The sequence below is a fragment of the Miniopterus schreibersii genome (assembly GCF_964146895.1).
Source record: "Miniopterus schreibersii genome assembly, chromosome: 8".
NCBI lineage: Eukaryota > Metazoa > Chordata > Mammalia > Chiroptera > Miniopteridae > Miniopterus > Miniopterus schreibersii.
The window spans coordinates 83,507,774-83,513,379 of record NC_138109.1 but is presented as its reverse complement, the minus strand read 5'-3'; the positions used below and the strand labels follow the sequence as shown (position 1 = coordinate 83,513,379).

The following is a 5,606-nucleotide window of genomic DNA, read 5'->3' as shown; positions in this document are numbered from 1 at the left end:
ATGAATGTTAAAGACAAAGAAAGAATCTTAAAAACAGAAGAGAGCAACAGAAATTTACCTACAAGGGAGCTCCCATAAGACTGTCAGCTGATTTCTCAACAGAAACACATCAGGACAGAATGGAGTGGCATGAAGTATTCAATGTAATGAAAAGCAAATACTGGAATCAAAGACTACTCTACCCAGCAAGGCTACAATTTAAATTGAAGGCAAGAGAAGAAACAAGCTGGCGGAGTAGGTAACAGCTGTACCCGCCACCTCCCACAACCACATCAAAATTACAACTAAAAATACAGAACAACCATCACTCAGAACCTCCTGAAATCTCCCTGAACAGAAGCCCTACAAGGAGTGAACTGAAGGACCAATGAGACTGGCAGGAGGGGCAGAGAGGCTGGCGGATCAGGGCTGAATTGTGGAGATGCGGCCATGGTCCCACACCTGGTGCAGCGGTTTAAACCCGGGAGGGATACCTTGACGGTGGAGGTTTCCCGGAGGAGTGAGGGGTCCCAGCCCCACATCAGGCCTGCCAGCCCAGGGCTCCAGGGCCAGGAAGGGACGTCCGCACAACTTCAGGCTGTGAAAAGCAGCGGGGACTGTCACTGAGGGTCTCGGAGGGTGCGGGAGCCCCAGGAAGCTCCTCTTAAAAAGCCCACGCACAGACTCACACAGACACGCTCCCTCTGAGCCCCAGCACCAGGCAGCAGCTTGAAACCTGGGACATCTGGGGAGGAACTAACCTGCCTGAAATTGGGGCAAGAGGTGGAGGGGCAGCTTTCTCCCAGACAGAAGAGCTGGCAGAGGCTATTGTTCCTTTGGCAAGTCCTCCCCCCACAGAGCCAAAAGACAGGTTCCATATTTGAATGGCCAGCACCTGACTCACACCTCTGGCCCCACCCTGGTGATTCCTGGAGACCCCAGCCCTCTCTATTTGAAAGCTCATCCAGGCCATTTCCAGTGGCTCATCTATGCAAGTGGCCTCTCTAGCCTATGCTTAGGACTTTCCTAAAGTCTCTCAAACAAGCAGCAGAATGCCCCATACCACTTGATAAGTGGCCCTAGGCCTGGCATTAGTGGCAGCCTGCATTGGTTCATGGCTTGGGCTCTCCTGGGCACCTCCAAGCCCAGCACAAGTAGCAGCCAACTACTGTTTGTTGTGTAGCTCATACTGGGTGGCCCTGGGCAAGGCACTGGCACAGGCTGACTTTGCACCTCCCAGGAGGCCCCAAAGACAGTGTACCTGGTGGATAGACTCAACCACACTGGATTACCACCGTACCACATCCATGAGTGACACACTCAAGGGGCGCACTTGGTGAACACCAAAGCTCCACTGAAGTAAGTCCTGCTCCATAGGGGTGTCTCCAGCATAGCACCTCTTTGGCTGTAGTTTCAGCTGGTCCTCACAGCCAATTGGTCTGGAGGTCAGTTCCTCCCAGTGAGGCCAACAGCAACCAACACTCAACTACAACAGGACAGTGCACACAGCCCACACAGGGGAGCACCTAGAAGGCCCAGCTCAGGTGACTGGGGAGGCTGAGCCACTGGGCCCTACAGGACACCTACTCCACAAAGCCGCTTTACCAATTCCAGAAGACATAGCAGCTCTTCCTAATACATAGATACAAATACTTGGAAGCAGCCAAAATGTGGAGGCAAAGAAACATGTCACAAAGGAAAGAACAGAAGAAATCTCCAGAAAAGGAACTAAATGAAATAGATCCAAGCAAGCTAACAGATACAGAGTTCAGAATTATGGTTACAAGGATGTTCAAGCATATCAGTGAGAGTGTTACAAAAACAAGTGAGACCATCAATGACATAATAAAGTACCAATTTGAAATGAAGGCTACATCAACTGAAATGAAGAATAATTTACAGGGAATCAACAGTGGAGTAGAGGATGCTGAGAGTCAAATGAGCAATTTGGAATATGAGGAAACAAAAAAACACCCAACCAGAAGAGCAAATAGAAAAAAGAATCCAGAAATATGAAGATACTATAAGGAGCCTCGTGGACAACTTCAAGAGGCCCAACATTCATATTATTGGGGTAACAGAAGGAGAGGAAAGAGCAAGAAATTGAAAACCTATTTGAAAAAATAATTACAGAAAACTTCCCCTACCTGGGGAAAGAAATCGACTTACAAGTCCAGGAAGCACAGAGGGTCCCAAACAAGAGGAACCCAAGGAGGCCCACAGCAAGACACATCATAATTAAAATGCCAAAGGTTAAAGACAAAAAGAGTATCTTAAAAGCAGCAAGAGAAAAGCAGTTAGTTACCTACAAGGGAGCTCCCATAAGACTGTCAGTTGCTTTCTCAACAGAAACTTTGCAGGCCAGAAGGTAGTGGCAAGAAATATTCAAAGTGATGAAAAACAAGGACCTACAACAAAGATTGCTCTACCCAGCAAAGCTATCATTTAGAACTGAAGGTCAGATAAAGAGCTTCTCAGACAAGGAAAAGCTAAAGGAGTTCATCACCACCAGACCAGCACTACAGGAAAAGTTGAAGGGTCTTCTTTAAGAAGCAGCTAATGAACAAAAGAATCTAACGAACTAAATAGATCCAGACTCATTGACACATGTAACAGATGATCATATTTCAGAGGAAAGAAGGAAGGGGGGAGGAGGGTGGGAAGAGATTAACCAAAGAAGTTATATGCATATATGCATAACCAATATTGGACACAGACAATAACAGGGTGAAGGCCTGGGGAGGGGATGGGAGCGAGGTGGAGGGGGTCAATTGGGAGGAAAATGGGACACCTGTAATACTTTCAAAAATAAAGATAAATTTAAAAACAATAACAACAAACAAATAAAAAATAATATAGCTGCATCTCGCCCCGTCCACCGCCTGACTCGTGGCTCCTGTCCTTCCCCCTGCTTTTTCTTCTCTCCCCTCACTGTCTAAAGATGCCCTCAGCCACCAGCCACAGCAGAAGCGGCAGCAAGTCCTCCGGACCGCCACCCCCATCGGGTTCCTCCCGGAGTGAGGCGGGGGCCTCTGCACCGGCTTCTCAGCACCCCACAACCGGCACCGGTGCTGTCCAGACCGAGGCCATGAAACAGATTCTCGGGGTGATCTACAAGAAACTTCAGAACCTGGAGGAGAAAAAGGGCAAGCTTGACGATTACCAGGAGGAATGAACAAAGGGGAAAGGCTTAATCAAGATCGGCTGGATGCCGTATCTAAGTACCAGGAGTCACAAATAACTTGGAGTTTGCAAAAGAATTACAGAGGAGTTTCATGGCATTAAGTCAAGATATTCAGAAAACAATAAAGAAAACAGCACGACGGGAGCAGCTATGAGAGAAGAAGTTGAACAAAAACGTGTAAAAACTGTACTTGAGCTGCAGTATGTTTTGGACAAATTGGGAGATGAAGAAGTGCGAACTGACCTGAAACAGGGTTTGAATGGCGTTCCAATATTGTCTGAAGAGGAATTGTCATTGTTGGATGAATTCTACAAGTTAGCAGACCCTGAACGGGACATGAGCTTGAGGTTGAATGAACAGTATGAACGTGCTTCCATTCATCTGTGGGACTTGCTGGAAGGCAAAGAAAAACCTATATGTGGAACAACCTATAAAGCTCTAAAGGAAATTGTTGAGCGTGTTTTCCAGTCAAACTACTTCCATAGCAGCCACAACCACCAGAATGGGCTATGTGAGGAAGAAGAGGCAGCCTCAGTACCTACTGTTGAAGACCAGGTAGCTGAAGCTGAACCTGAGCCAGCAGAGGAATATACTGAGCAAAGTGAAGTTGAATCAACAGAGTATGTAAATAGACAATTTATGGCTGAAACACAGTTCGGCAGCGGTGAAAAGCAGCAGGTCGGAGTGGACGGTTGAAGCAGTCGAGGTGGTACATTCACTCCAGCAGCACCCTCAGGCTGCATCTCCTTCAGAACCAGAGCCCCATTCTTTGACACCAGAGGCTCAGGCAGACCCGCTTGTGAGAAGACAGCGAGTACAGGACCTTATGGCACAAATGCAGGGGCCTTATAATTTCATACAGGACTCAGTGCTGGATTTTGAAAACCAGACACTTGATCCTGCCATTGTGTCTGCGCAGCCTATGAATCCAACACAAAACATGGACACGCCCCAGCTGGTTTGCCCTCCCGTTCATTCTGAATCTAGACTTGCTCAACCTAACGAAGTTCCTGTACAACCAGAACCTGTACACAGGTTCCTTTGGTTTCATCCACAAGTGAGGGGTATACAGCATCTCAACCCTTGCACCAGCCTTCTCATGCTACAGAGCAACGACCACAAAAGGAACCAGTTGATCAGACTCAGGCAACAATCTCTTTAAATGCAGACCAGACTCCAGCTTCCTCATCCCTTCCTGCTGCTTCTGCCCCAAGTGTCCAGGCCGGGACAAGCAAAGCTTTACATAGCAGTGGAATCAACGTAAATGCAGCTCCATTCCAATCCATGCAAACGGTGTTCAATATGAATGCCCCAGTTCCTCCCGCTAATGAACCAGAAACTTTAAAACAGCAGAATCAGTACCAGGCCAGTTATAACCAGAGCTTTTCCAGTCAGCCTCACCAAGTAGAGCAAACAGAGCTTCAGCAAGAACAGCTTCAAACAGTGGTTGGCATTTACCGTGGTTCCCAGGACCAGCCCCATCAAGTGCCTGGTAACCACCAGCAGCCTCCTCAGCAGAACACTGGATTTCCTCGCAGCAGTCAGCCCTATTACAACAGTTGCGGTGTGTCTCGTGGAGGCTCTCGTGGGGCTGGAGGCTTGATGAATGGACACGGGGGCCCTGCCAATGGATTCAGAGGAGGATATGATGGTTACCACCCTTCATTCTCTAACACTCCAAACAGTGGTTACACACAGTCTCAGTTCAGTGCTCCCTGGGACTACTCTGGCTATCAGCGGGATGGATATCAGCAGAATTTCAAGCGAGGCTCTGGGCAGAATGGACCACGGGGAGCCCCACGGGGTCGTGGAGGGCCCCCAAGGCCCAACAGAGGGATACCGCAAATGAACACTCAGCAAGTGAATTAATCTGATTCACAGGATTATGTTTAATCGCCAAAAACACACTGGCCAGTGTACCATAATATGTTACCAGAAGAGTTATTATCTATTTGTTCTCCCCTTCAGGAAACTTATTGTAAAGGGACTGTTTTCATTCCATAAAGACAGGACTACAATCGTCAGCTTTATATTACCAAGATATGGGAGGAAACTATTTTCACTCTGCATGTTCTGTCCTGAGCGTTGTCTCGAGCCTTGCACATGATGCTCAGATTCCTCACCCTTGCTTAGGAGTAAAACATAATATACTTTACAGGGTGATCATAGCTCCATAGTTAATCGAAGTGGCTTGGAAAAAGCAAGATTGACTTTGACACTGGATAAAATCTACAAATCAGCCCTAGCATTATTCAGTGGTAATCGACAAATATATTTCCCTTGGAAGGAAGATGGAAGGAGGAGTGTCGTTTGGCAGAAAATCTGCATTTCACAGCTTTTCCAGTTAAATTGGAGCACTGAACGTTTGGGTGCATACCAAATTACGCATGGGCCCTTAATCCACATACGGGGCTGGCTACTGGCTTTGACACAGCACTATTCA

At 47.5% G+C, this 5,606-nt stretch overlaps 1 pseudogene across 1 annotated transcript; it reads left to right on the top strand.

The window, feature by feature from the left end:
• The first annotated feature begins 2,920 nt into the window (after positions 1 to 2,920).
• On the top strand, positions 2,921 to 5,125 carry LOC308560835 (caprin-1 pseudogene; annotated as a pseudogene). The gene has a single exon. The product of its transcript is annotated as a caprin-1 pseudogene (transcript).
• The last annotated feature ends 481 nt before the right edge of the window (positions 5,126 to 5,606 follow it).